The sequence below is a fragment of the Carya illinoinensis genome, chromosome 8 (genome assembly GCF_018687715.1).
Source record: "Carya illinoinensis cultivar Pawnee chromosome 8, C.illinoinensisPawnee_v1, whole genome shotgun sequence".
NCBI classification, from domain to species: Eukaryota; Viridiplantae; Streptophyta; class Magnoliopsida; order Fagales; family Juglandaceae; genus Carya; species Carya illinoinensis.
This window is the reverse complement of record NC_056759.1, coordinates 34,786,076-34,801,423: the sequence shown is the minus strand read 5'-3', so window position 1 is coordinate 34,801,423 and position 15,348 is coordinate 34,786,076. Positions and strand designations below refer to the sequence as shown.

The following is a 15,348-nucleotide window of genomic DNA, read 5'->3' as shown; positions in this document are numbered from 1 at the left end:
GACAAAAAAAGAAAAAAAACCTCATGCCCTTCATCTTTTCTTATGTACAGGTTACATCGAGGCCATATCAAAATTGTAAAAAATTAAAATAAAATAAAATATAGAAAAGAGAAGGGAGAAAGAAAGAGAATGAGAAAGATTTTGAGGATTACATCTTTATTATTCTCTAGTGTCTAAATACATAACATGTGTTACTATTTATAGGAGAATGAGGCTAGAAAAATAATGGAAATACAATCAATCAATGATATTAACTGATATTGATTGATTTACATAATAAACTAAATATGGTAAAAAATAATTCATGTTACCATACTTATTAGAATATTATATCTTCTAAGTATGATAATATTCTAACATAATATTACAACCCCTCCCCTTTAAATTAGGGGTGAATACTGATATTGTTGGTGTGGTTTCGGTCCAATAGTACCCACACCGACAGATTTCTCAAAAGTTTAGAACCGGCTGAATCGGCCAATTAAGGGAGAGCAAGATCAGTTCTTCGGTTTCTTGTCAATGAAGCTATGAAGAAAGAGGGGAGTGAAGGGTGTTGGGACTATGTATGATTGTGTGAGAGATATTTTGAAGAAAGAAGAAGAATCGGGAAGAAGTAGAAGAGGGAGGGAGGGGGTGGGCTTATTAAACCCTAGTTGAAACAGAGTTGTTTTATATAATTTTTTTTGTAAACATAAAGTCTAAAACGACATTGTTTCACTCACTTAAATGAAACGACATCTTTTTATATACATATAATCGGCTAGTTCTAGGACCGAAACGTCCGACATCAATTTTCATATTTTTCTGCTGTCAGTCAACCAATTCTTTGCCAGTTTCGACTAATTCTAGACTTTAGCGGCCGGTTTGCTTCAGTGACGACCGGGGTGGTTGGTTTTTGTACAACTCTACTTTAAACTCAGCATGAAGAACTTTAAAATATTGAGTTTAAAATTTGAGTGTAGCCTTCATATTCATTATAAATTGATCAACAATGAGATGGTGAAGTTGGAAGCAAGGTAAGGTAAGATTGTTGTGCGTGTTGGATGCGTGAGTTTTCTATCATCTTTCTCTAGCTTTCGGTGTAAAGAAAAAGTCGATCCCACCAACAGTGCTGACTGTTAATGCTAAAAATTGCACAACAAGTCGAAACAGGACAAATAGTCATTCCTAGCCCACTGAAATGGTCTAGGTCTCGATGAGGCGGTATATAACTCATGATGGCGGTCCAAAACGGTGGTACGATGCTCGTACGTACATCCATAGCAGTGAATAGAAAAAATATAGGAAATGTAAATAGAGTAGACACACATATGGCACTAGGCCTACATTCATAAGTCTTTTGGAAGGAAAATCACCATAATATGAGTATTTTATATTCTCTTATTTTTCTCTATACAATGAAGGTTGAATACCTCTTTTTTGGAGAAGATCCATTCTAGAGCTCTCGTCGTCCGATTGAAGATGATGCTATGTATTCTCGTAATAGTCGCTCTTCCCTTCTCTCAAATCTCAGTCCATTTTATTATGGTTGTTGAGAAAATCAGCTTTATGTCATTTCATCATTTTCTTTCCGTTTGGCTTTACTAATCATCCATCTTTTTCGTTTTTTTCTCTTTCCCGTCACCTCCCTCTTTTCTATCTGACACTTGCTTTTTCTTATCCCCTCCCTATCTCTTCTATTCTAATCTCTTCTAATATCCTTCTTCCTTCCAAACATTCTCCAGCCTTCGTACCACCGAAGACATGAGTGGTCGTTTTTGTGGATCTTCCTGTGTGCACATCAACCCTGAGTCAAGCATTTCCACGCAGCATTGCTTAAACCTTTGTAAAGCACAGCTTGAATCCCCTGAATTTGCCTCCTGCTTTAATGAGGTGTCCAGAACATCCATAATATGATCTGGAAATGCAGAATCCACCCAATTCCTGAGATCAACCCCATCTGAAAATAATTCACTTGTGGGCTTCTTTCGAGTCATCATCTCTAGCAGCATGATTCCAAAACTATATACGTCTCCTCTAGTGGACACTTCAATTCCCTGTCCATACTCTGTTTGAAAGCAACTAGATTCGTTAGCGGAAAGTGTTTCACAATTTAGTTCCTAAGTTACTGTGTAAACAATTTTGGAGCCTTGACAAATATTTTCTTCTTAGAAACGATATGTTGCTTAGGATTCTTGTTCACATAGATCTTGTAGTAATGGACCCTATTTTGACAGTAATCTGCTTGAGAAATCTAAACAATTTTTGAAGTAACGATAATTTGAAAATTGACTAATTTCTACTTAGAAATTAAAACAGATCATCTGTACTTTAAAGGTAATATGTTGGGAAGAAATACGAGATGAAAAGCTTTCTTGAGTAGAAAGAAAATAATCGAAATCATTTACTATAGACGACGCATATAAAGAAACGACATCATCGTAGCTCATCACATGCACACCTGGGGGTATATAACCAATAGATCCTCGTAGGAAATCTGTTGTGCTAACATGTTCTCTTAGTTTGTCAGCTAAAATGAGCTTTCCAACCCCAAAATCTGCAACATGAGCCACCATATCACTGTCCAGAAGCACATTTTGTGGCTTCAGATCACAATGTATGACTTGAACTGAACAGTACTCGTGTAGATATTCCAATCCATGGGCAACATCTATAGCTATTCCCAGCCTCTCTCTTAATTTCAATTTACAGCTGCCTATCTCTGATCCCTTCTGATAAAGATGCTGTTCCAAGTTCCCATTGCCCACATACTCCAGAACTATAGCCATGAACTGTGAACTCCAGGCGGACCCAATCATTCTGACCAGATTGCGGTGCTTGACTCCAGATAATATCTGGCATTCTCTTTTACAGCTTTTCAAACTCTGAATAGACTCTTCATGCAAAACCTTTACCGCCACAACAGAATTTCCATCATCAATGATTGCTTTATAAACTGATCCATAGCTTCCCCTTCCCAGTAAGTTTGCCTCATCGAACTCAGCTGTTGCAATTTCGAGTTCCCTTTGAGTAAAAGTCCGGTTTCCAAAGTTTATTGGAGAAGACATTAGTTTTGAATGTGATAGATTTACAGTTTCTTTCTTGAAGAAGAAACGGCAAACAAAGACAGCAACCAACACCAAAAATAATAGGGTACAGCTCAATGTAATTGCTAAGACATGGTAAAACTTTTTGTTTCTCTTTTGCTTTTGCTTCTGAGCTTCACAGCGAGGAAGACCAAGTAGTTCAGAGCCACCACACAACCCCAAATTCCCCATGAACGAGCTTCTATTGAACCTTCTAGTATTTGGAACTTCTCCTGTCAAAATATTGTAGGATAAATTAAGATGCATGAGAAATTGACCATTAATGATCCATATTGGAAAATCCCCAGTTAATTGATTGTGAGCCAAGTCCAGCACTTTAAGATGCGTGATCAGCTTCAAGGCCTCAGGGATTGTCCCGTCAAGCATGTTATGGGACAGGTTCAAACGCTCCAATGATATGCAACTTCCAATTAAACTTGGTATGGCACCGGAAAGCCTATTCTCTGACAAGTCTATTGCCAGCACATACACCAGTTTCTCGATGCCTGCAGGAATCTCTCCTTGAAAGTAATTGTTTGACAGGTTGAGTGAGAGAGCCAACTTGGAAAAGCTGCTGATCTCTCTGGGAATTGACCCTCGTAGGGCATTGAAGGATAAATCAAGAAGCATCATAAGAGAACATTGGGTGAGTTCAATGGGAAGGTTTCCTGACAAGTGGTTTTGAGACAAGAAAAGATACCTCAGTTGAGAGAGATTACCAAGTGTAAAGGGAATCGACCCAGTAAGCAAATTATCACTAGCATCCAGCCAACCAAGATTAGTCATGTTCCCCATGTCCTTAGGAATTGTCCCCAAGAGCCTGTTTCTTCCCAAGTCTAACGTCTGCAACTGCCAAAGCTTTCCCAGTGTTGCTGGTATTCTTCCATCCAAAAAGTTGTACCACAAATTTAAGCGCACAAGGCCGCTCAAGTTACCAATACTTCCTGGTATCTCTCCTGTTACTTTGTTATTCAAAATGTTGAAGTAATAAAGTTCTTTTGAAAGCGCGCCAACGGAAACAGGTAGATTTCCTGTGAACAGACATGAACCCAAGTGCAATTTCTTCAGAAACGAACAGTTTGTGAGTGCTGTTAAGAAACTGAGGGGAGAGTTGCCAGATCTGCCTCCCAGATTATTGCTATGAAGGTAAAGATTCTCAAGGTTCTTTAACTTCCCCAATTCGTGTGGAACATCCCCACTGAAGTTGTTCACGCTAAGATCAAGGAGTGTCAGATGGGATAGATTCGAGAGGGTCACTGGAATTTCCCCAGAGAGACTGTTATTTAGCAAGTACAACTTCTGCAAGTTTTGGAGCTTTTCACCCAATTCTGAAGGGATGTCTCCACTTAAAAAATTCTCAATCATCGAAATTTCACGTAATGAGGTGCAGTTACTCAACGAGTTAGGTATCGTTCCCTCAAGAGAGTTAATGTGTAAGTACAAAATCTCCAACTTTGCGAGAGCTCCAAGCTGTGGAGGGATCTTCCCAGTGAAGAAATTTGCGGCCAACTCTAATTTTATTAGGCCTGTCAGGTTTGATAGAAATGATGGTATGACTCCAGTGAGGCTGTTTTCAGCGAGAGCCAAGTGCATCAGGTTCTTCATCCACCCAAGTTCTTTCGGAATTCTAGATAGATAGTTGCTACTCAAATCCAAGATTTTCAAGCTTTCACAGCCTTGAAGTGAGGGTGGTATGTTACCTTCAAGCAGGTTTATGCTGAGATTCAAATATGCTAATTTCAATAGCCTTCCCAAGGTAGTTGGGATTTCTCCATGGAAACGGTTACGGTACAAAGACAGGTGCTGAGAAGGGAAAGATTGGAAAGGAATGGTGAAATAGTTCCCTGTAAGCCCATGTTAATGAGCTCAAGAGCTATGACACGATCTTCGAGATGTGGATGGCATGTAATTCCAGTCCAGTTGCAGAAGGAATTGGCTTTGTTCCAATCTTGGAGATAACTCTTGGGATCACTTGTTATGGCTTCTTTGAACTTCAGAAGAGCTAGGCAATCGGTGAGATCTTCACAGACAGTTGTAGATGCAGATGCAGATGCTGATGGAAGAACATGAGAGATGACTAAGATGAACAAAATCTTTGCTGTGGTGATACAGAGCTGATTGCATTCCATACTTTTATCTCTCTTGTTGGCTTATGTTCTTGTGTTTTTGGAGGCTTCTCTTTAAGGTACTTGGGAAAAACTATCAAATTCTTATCCGAATTCAGAAATTCAAACAAACAAGAGAGAGAGCTTCAATTTTGACTTCAATGTGAATGCTTGGTACATGTATCAAATGCGATATACAATTTGTATTTACTCTAGTTTTAGTGGGGTTTTTTTTTTCAACCAAATGCATTGAAGCCAGATAAAAAGTGCATTTAATGGGAAACAATGTGATCTGATGGCTGGCCAACTTTGCTCAAATCAACTAGTCTATTTCCCCTTCTGGCAGTTCAAAGGGGTAGATGAAGAACTGGTTTTAATCAATGCATAGAAGCCTTGGGAGTTGCCGCACAAGGATAGTCTGCTGCCTTGATATTCAACTCCAGACTACGAAATGAATGGTAATGCCAAAGACCCAGGGCATCTAGGCCACTTCTTGACAGCGAAGTCTGAATAGCTCCACCAATTCCCAAATGCCTGATAGCCCAAGTCAGTGTGTGAGGTCGACCTCAAATCAACTTTTTTTTTTTTTTTTTTTTTTTTCCTTTTTCTTTGATGCTAAGTTGATTTTAGATAATCCGGAAATAGTAATATTTTGTGAGTTCTATTGAAATGTATTTAAATGTAAATACGTTAAAATGTATTTAAATGTATAAAATAAAAGGTGATGATTTTAACTTTTTATAAAAAATTTAAAAAGTAATAACTCGTATTAATAGTTTTTTTTTTTTTCTAAAAAAAGTAATGAATATTATTAATAGTTAATTTGAGATAAATTGAAATAATCTTGACATCCAACATAACCTAAATCTACACTCTACACATTCCTCACCCACTACATTGTCGTCGTTGACTATCCCTTGTTGGGTTGGAAAATATCTACCAACATCCACCTACGCCACGACTAAAAACTGCCGTAGAGAGACAATTATATGATTACCCTATGTTTGAAGTGAGAAATACCTTAATTATAAAGTAAGTACATAAAAGTAATCTCATAAATTGATATGACTTGATATGATTTATTAGATTATAAAACTATTTTTATTGTAAAGTAAATATGATGAATCACATAAAACCATGTCAGTTTATTAACTCACTTTTATGTAATCTCTTTATAACACTTCTCTTTTAAAAAAAAAAAAAAGATCTTCCAAAATTTGGAAGCCTTTAACATTAACAAGAGAAACAGAGCAAATTCGAATCCTCATAATGAAGTAAAAAAATTTCAAAAACAAGTAGGCTATTCCAAGAAATTCTCAAATGATTTGCATATTTACGAATTTGTATGGAAAATGTTAGATACATCCTATGTAATGCCTCGCACCTAGATAGGTCAGGGAGTTACTACCTGTTACCTATAATCATGCTTTTCAAATACAAATATAATCTCTAAAGGCTCCAAAACGAAACATAAATTCATCTAATTTGGCCAACTACACAAATTCATCTACTAGGTCATCAATACAATAATCCAATAAAATAGATCAATTACTTTACAAACTCCAAATAAACTCAATATAATGCACTAGTGTTTACATAAGTGTCCATAAACCACGTAGACATACTAAAATCCAAACTACTAGATAAAAATTCTCCAATATCAATAGTTCTATAAGCCACTCAACTCCCTATCCTCGGCTAATATCGTCCATGCATTCTATTCCTGATCATTAGCTGAACTATCAAAGTCATCTAAAAATATTGTGAAGATAAGATGTGAGTTATCAACAACTTAAAAAGTAGTGCACATATACTAGTATGTAAACATGAACATTTACAAAGTATCGAATACTGAATGTCATATCTTATCAAAATTAGGGGTGACAATATGTAACACGATCCGTTAACCCAACAAGAACACGAGACGATAAAAGCGGGTTTGAGTTTAGCCTTATTGGGTTCAGGTCAAAACGAGTTGACCCGTTAAGACACAATTGCTTAACGAGTCACTAACGGGTCAACCCGTTATGTATAGTTAAGAAAATAAAAACTACACTTCTACCCTTCTATCTAAAAACATAAAAAAGACAGAACAAAAAGCTTTTCTGATTGGTTTGTAACCCCTTCTTTTTCCCTTCAACCTCTCCATATATATCTTCCCATCTCTTTTTCTTCCTTCTTTTCTTTATTGGTTTTTTTTTTTTTCCTTTTCCTTTGATGCTAAGGTGATTTTAGATAATCCGTAAATAGTAATATTTTGTGAGTTCTATTGAGATGTATTTAAATGTAAATACGTTAAGATGTATTTAAATGTATAAAATAAGTGGTGATAATTTTAAATTTTTATAAAAAATTGAAAAAGTAATGAATTGCATCAATAGTTTTTTTTTCTATAAAAAAGTAATAAATATTATTAATACTTAATTTGAGATAAATTGAAGTAATCTTGACATCCAACATAACCTAAATCTACACTTTACACATTCCTCACCCACTACATTGTCGTCGCTGACTCTCCTGTGTTGGGATGGAAAATATCTACCAACCTCCACCTACGCCACGACTAAAAACTGCTGTAGAGAGACAATTATATAATTACCCTATGTTTGAAGTGAGAAATACTTTAATTATAAAGTAATTATATAAAAATAATCTCATAAATTGATATGACTTGATATGATTTATTAGATTATAAAACTATTTTTATCGTAAAACAGATATAATGAATCACATAAAATCATGTCAGTTTATGAACTCACTTTTATGTAATCTCTTTATAACACTTCTCTTTAAAAAAAAGATCTTCCAAAATTTGGAAGCTTTTAACATTAACAAGAGAAACAGAGCAAATTAGAATCCTTATAATGAAGTAAAAAAATTTCAAAAACAAGTAGGCTATTCCATGAAATTCTCAAATGATTTTCATATTTTCAAATTTGTATGGAAAATGTTAAATACATCCTATGTAATGCCCCGCACCTAGATGGGTCAGGAAGTTACTACCTGTCACCTATAATCATGCTTTTCAATACAAATATAATCTCCAAAGGCTCCAAAATGAAACATAAATTCATCTAATTTGGCCAACTACACAAATTCATCTACTAGGTCCTCAATACAATAATCCAATAAAATAGATCAATTACTTTACAAACTCCAAATAAACTCAATATAATGCACTAGTGTTTACATAAGCCTCCATAAACCACAGGCATACTGAAATCTAAACTACTAGATAAAAATTCTCCAATAGCAATAGTTCTCTTAGCCACTCAACTCCCTATCCTCGGCTAATATCATCCCCGCATTCTATTCCTGATCATTAGCTGAATCAACAAAGTCATCTAAAAATATTGTGAAGATAAGAGGTGAGTTATCAACAACTTAGTAAGTAGTGCACATATACTAGTATGTAAACATGAACATTTACAGAGTACAGAATGTTAAATGTCATATCTTATCAAAATTAGGGGTGACAATATGTGACACGATCCGTTAACCCAACACGAACACGAGACGATGAAAGCGAGTTTGGGTTTAGCCTTATTGGGTTCAGGTCAAAACGAGTTGACCCGTTGAGACACAATTGCTTAACGGGTCAACCCGTTATGAATCGTTAAGAAAATAAAAATTACACTTCTGCCCTTCTATCTAAAAACATAAAAAAGACAGAACAAAAAACTTTTCTGATTGGTTTGTAACCCCTTCTTCTTCTCTTCAACATCTCCATATATATCTTCCATGTCTTTTTCTTCCTTCTTTTCTTCATTGGTTTTTTTTTTTTTTTTTCCTTTGATGCTAAGGTGATTTTAGATAATCTGTAAATAGTAATATTTTGTAAGTTCTATTGAGATGTATTTAAATGTAAATACGTTAAAATGTATTTAAATGTATAAAATAAGTGGTGATAATTTTAACTTTTTATAAAAAATTGAAAAAGTAATGAATCGTATCAATAGTTTTTTTTTCTATAAAAAAGTAATGAATATTATTAATAGTTAATTTGAGATAAATTGAAGTAATCTTGACATCCAACATAACCTAAATCTACACTCTACACATTCCTCACCCACTACATTGTCGTCACTGACTCTCCCTTGTTGGGATGGAAAATATCGACCAACCTCCACCTACGCCATGACTAAAAACTGCCGTAGAGAGACAATTATATGATTACCCTATGTTTGAAGTGAGAAATACTTTAATTATAAAGTAATTGCATAAAAGTAATCTCATAAATTTTTATATATGACTTGATATGATATATTAGATTATAAAACTATTTTTATTGTAAAGCAAATATGATAAATCACATAAAATCATGTCAGTTTATGAACTCATTTTATGTAATCTCTTTATAACACTTCTCTTTAAAAAAAAGATCTTCCAAAATTTGGAAGCCTTTAACATTAATAAGAGAATCAGAGCAAATTAGAATCCTCATAATGAAGTAAAAAAATTTCAAAAACAAGTAGGCTATTCCATGAAATTCTCAAATGATTTGCATATTTACAAGTTTGTATGGAAAATGTTAAATACATCCTATGTAATGCCCCGACCCAGATGGGTCAGCGAGTTACTACCTGTTACCTATAATCATGCTTTTCAAATACAAATATAATCTCCAAAGGCTCCAAAATGAAACATAAATTCATCTAATTTGGCCAACTACACAAATTCATCTACTTGGTCCTCAATACAATAATCCAATAAAATAGATCAATTACTTTACAAACTCCAAATAAACTCAATATAATTTTACATAAGTCTCCATAAACCATATATGCATACTAAAATCCAAACTAATAGATAAAAATTCTCCGATAGCAATAGTTCTCTTAGCCACTCAACTCCCTATCCTCGGCTAATATCGTCCACGCATTCTATTCCTGATCATTAGCTAAACCATCAAAGTCATCTAAAAATATTGAAAAGATAAGAGGTGAGTTATCAACAACTTAGTAAGTAGTGCTCATATATTAGTATGTAAACATGAACATTTATAGAGTACCGAATGCTGAATGTCATATCTTATCAAAATTAGAGGTGACAATATGTGACACGACCCGTTAACCCAACACGAATACAAGACGATAAAAGCGGGTTTGGGTTTAGCCTTATTGAGTTCAGGTCAAAACGAGTTGACCCATTAAGACACAATTACTTAATGGGTCACTAACGGGTCAACCTGTTATGAATCGTTAAGAAAATAAAAATTACACTTCTGCCATTCTATCTAAAAACATAAAAAAGACATAACAAAAAGCTTTTCTGATTGGTTTGTAACCCCTTCTTTTTCCCTTCAACCTCTCCATATATATCTTCCCATCTCTTTTTCTTCCTTCTTTTCTTTTTTGGTTTTTTTTTTTTCCTTTTCCTTTGATGCTAAGGTGATTTTAGATAATCCGTAAATAGTAATATTTTGTGAGTTCTATTGAGATGTATTTAAATGTAAATACGTTAAAATGTATTTAAATGTATAAAATAAGTGGTGATAATTTTAACTTTTTATAAAAAATTGAAAAAGTAATAAATCATATCAATAGTTTTTTTTTTTCTATAAAAAAGTAATGAATATTATTAATATTTAATTTGAGATAAATTGAAGTAATCTTGACATCCAACATAACCTAAATCTATACTCTACACATTCCTCACCCACTACATTGTCGTCACTGACTCTCCCTTGTTGGGATGGAAAATATCTACCAACCTCCCACTACGCCACGACTAAAAACTATCCTAGAGAGACAATTATATGATTACCCTATGTTTGAAGTGAGAAATACTTTAATTATAAAGTAATTGCATAAAAGTAATCTCATAAATTTTTATATATGACTTGATATGATTTATTAGATTATAAAACTATTTTTATTGTAAAGCAGATCTGATGAATCACATTAAACCATGTCAGTTTATAAACTTACTTTTATGTCATCTCTTTATAACACTTCTTTTTTTAAAAAAAAAAAAAAGATCTTCCAAAATTTGGAAGCCTTTAACATTAACAAGAGAAACAGAGCAAATTAGATCCTCATGATGAAGTAAAAAAATTTCAAAAACAAGTAGGCTATTCCATGAAATTCTCAAATGATTTGCCTATTTACAAGTTTGTATGGAAAATGTTAGATACATCCTATGTAATGCCCCGCACCTGAATGGGTGAGGGAGTTACTATCTGTTACCTATAATCATGCTTTTCAAATACAAATATAATCTCCAAAGGCTCCAAAACGAAACATAAATTCATCTAATTTGGCCAACTTCACAAATTCATCTACTTGGTCCTCAATACAATAAGCCAATAAAATAGATCAATTACTTTACAAACTCCAAATAAACTCAATATAATGCACTAGTGTTTACATAAGTGTCCATAAACCACATAGACATACTAAAATCTAAACTACTAGATAAAACTTCTCCAATAGCAATAGTTCTCTTAGCCACTCAACTCCTTATCCTCAGCTAATATCGTCCACACATTCTATTCCTGATCATTAGCTGAACCATCAAAGTCATCTAAAAATATTGTTAAGATAAGAGGTGAGTTATCAACAATTTAGTAAATAGTGCACATATACTAGTATGTAAACATGAACATTTGCAAAGTACCGAATGTTGAATGTCATATCTTATCAAAATTAGGGGTAGCAATATGTGACACGACCCGTTAACCTAACACAAATACGAGATGATAAAAGTGGGTTTGGGTTTAGCCTTATTGAGTTCAGGTTAAAATGAGTTGACCCGTTAAGACACAATTGCTTAACAGGTCACTAACGGGTCAACCCGTTATGAATCGTTAAGAAAATAAAAATTACACTTCCGCCATTCTATCTGAAAACATAATAAAGACAGAACAAAAAGCTTTTGTGATTGGTTTGTAAGCTCACACGCATTGCAATGCTATTTGTAAATAGTGAGGATTTTAGATAAACAAAAGAATTTGGTTATGAGATAGTAGAATTACAGATAACCTGGTTATAGGAGGACAAGAAATGAATTTGGACGAGTTAACTGAAAATATAATGGAATTGAACATCAACAAGAGAAATGAGGACGCTACACCATCTTTTGTGTGTTCATAATTTGTTTAGATTTGTATATGTATAATCATATTTGGGATTGTAATATTAATATTTACAATGCATTATGTATACATGGCTTTGTGAGTTTGTTACTTTGTTTTATTGTTTATTATATTTGGTATTGTTTGGATTTTCATTTTAATTTCGGTATATTTATTTTTGGATTGTAATTTTGTAATTTTAGTTAGTTTTATATTTTTTTATAGACATTGTGATTTTAATATTTATATAAAATTAATCAGGTCAAACGAGTTAACGGGTTATGTTCGTATCCATTAATATAAATAGGTCATAACGGGTCGTGTTAACCTTTTCGTAGGATTCATTAACGGGTCATGTCGTATCAACTCGTTATCTTAATGGGTTGTGTTAGGGTTTAGGATTTTGACATGAAACCCTTAACGGATCGTGTTCAGGTTGACCCTTTAACTATAATGCACATGCCTTGACACGATACGAACACGACCCGTTAACACGATTTGACACCTGTAATCAAAATCTCAGAGTGACGGTTTCATAATCTTTCATAAACAAAAGTCTTTTGGCACAACATAACTAAAACATCATCTTATCAGAATAGAGACCACTACTATTAACCTCAGTCCAATCATTTTATGCAAAGTTTAGCATAAAAATTTTGCTTACCTAACTCTTGTAGCGTATTATCTACGTTTTGGGATAGTAATCTAGTCGTGTCACAATAGCCTAAATTAGAAAATATTTGTTCACATGTTAATAGCTCACACCCACACATAAACCTAGATAACAAAATTCCATCATCCTAAGAATAGAATAGAACAACTCGTAACCAAATTAAATACATAAAACAACCCCTAAACCGACAAATCCAACAATCAAACAACACCCATTTACTTCTGATATGTAAATCACCTGACCATTTCACAGGCTATGCTATCATGCAATCTCTACCATTACACCATACTACAGTAGCTACTCTCTACATTTACACACACAAGCAACAACATCATACTCAACCAACCCACAAGTCAAACCCACACATCCACATGATTTACAATAGTTCCAGCACAACTAGTCCAACACATTTCATCACACAATTAGCCAATAAACCACCCCGACAGCCAACATCAACTCAAAAACAGCCTGCATACAAATCCCAACAGTTAATGTAAGAGGTGTAAGAAAAAACTGAAAAACCAGTTGAACCAGACTGAACCAAATAGGTGGGTTCGATCCGGTTTGTAATTGGTCCAATATGGTACCCGTTCTTAAAAATTGAAACCGGTCCTAAACTGATGGAGTATCAGTTTTTATATTTTGAAAATCAGCTTAAACCAGACCGGTATATGTATATATATTAATTTTTTATATTATATATCATTTTTATATTATTATATCTATTATATTCTAAATTCTAATCTTATTATTTAAGTCTATTAATATACTAGTATAATTAGACACTAATTATACTATTTTAATCTTATTATTCAAGTTTATTAATCTCATTAATAAGTTAGACACTACTTATACTATATTAGTATAATTGAACATTAATGAATTTGTAATTGTTAATAATAAATACTAAATCCTCACAATTAAGTTTAGTATTAAAACATTATAATATTAAACTTATATAATGTCACACATGTAAATGGTAAATCAGAAAACAGGACCGGACATAACCAAAACTGGAAAAATCGAAAGTTTTGGTTTCAGCGATGAATTAGTACGTATCGGTTCTTAAATTTTCAAAACCTATATATACTTGTTCGATTCTAAAATTTCTCCAAGATCGGACCGAACCGGACTGATTACACTCCTAATTAACGTGGACTCAAACAATCACCATCATACACTTCTCAATCCACTACACCCAACCAAGAGAACTTCCCAAAGGCACCATCCAATAATAAATCACACAAACTACATGCTCCATTATTTAAAAATATATATTTTCATAATATTTTTCCAGCAACTTACCAAATCATACCAATTATACATGTTTCAATGCAAACAATGAGTCTAATACTCTAGCTATCATAACTAATCTCGTTGGTGGCCAACTGAGTTAGCAAGTGGAGCGATGCTGTTTAGTAGCTTAGATACTGCCCTATGAACTAGCAATAATACTAATTTTTAAGTTTGTAATTGAGAAATTCAAGCAATGAAATAACTCAAATTGGGCAAGCCGTGGAAAGAAAATTACCTAAGCGTTTAGAGGCGTAAATCGACTTTGGTGGCCTAAGTTAATCACAACTTAAATTTAGTGGAAGTGTGCTGCTGTGAACATGAAATCCGATTCATGGAGAATATGAAACAGTTAATTATAAATTAGAGAAAGACAATTACACTAGAAGATACATATAGAATTTTGACAAGGGCTTACCAACGTTGGTGAGGGAATTTCAGCGGTTCCAAACAGTTGTGATACATGGCAGTGTTGGCAACGACAACCCACGAATGATGACAATAATCTGTGTCCATAAACAAGGAAGTTTATATGTCGAGTAGGGAGTGAGAATATAATGTTAGGAGTGTTCTAAAAATTAGAGAAAGGGAGGGCACTTATCGTCGTTTAGCCATAAGTCCGACGAGAGGGTTTGACGGCAACCAATACCCTCGAATAATGGTGGCATAGCATGACTAAACAATGGAAAGAAAGAACTAAAAATAACAATAGAAATAAACATATAAATCTAGAATAGGGAGATGATCACAGAGTGGGATTTGAGAGAGAGAGAGAGAGAGAGAGAGAGAGAGTTACCACTGTGAGGAGGGTAGTAGACAGTGGAGGCTAAGCTGCAAAGACGCAGGATAGGGAGGATGATCTGCTAAGAGCTTGAGAGTGAGAAATCAGAGTGGCATGTGTGTGTGTTAGTGGAAACAGAGAGTGAGTGAGAGAATGCTCATTGTCGTTCTCTAATTGTTCCGATGAGGTGGTTTGATGGCGACTCAACTCTAGTAGAACCCACGAAACCACAACACTCAAATCTAATGAAAATCGTAGGAGAGGAAAGTGGAAGTGAGAGGAGTTTGTTGAGAGAAAAATTTAGGGGGTGAGGGAAACGGTTGAACAACTAAAAGGGGGAGTGGGAAGGTTGAATC

At 34.2% G+C, this 15,348-nt stretch overlaps 1 pseudogene; it reads right to left on the bottom strand.

Annotated features, from left to right (window-relative positions):
• Window positions 1-1,146: 1,146 nt before the first annotated feature.
• Window positions 1,147-5,561, bottom strand: LOC122318076 (annotated as a pseudogene).
• Between the last annotated feature and the right edge of the window lie 9,787 nt (window positions 5,562-15,348).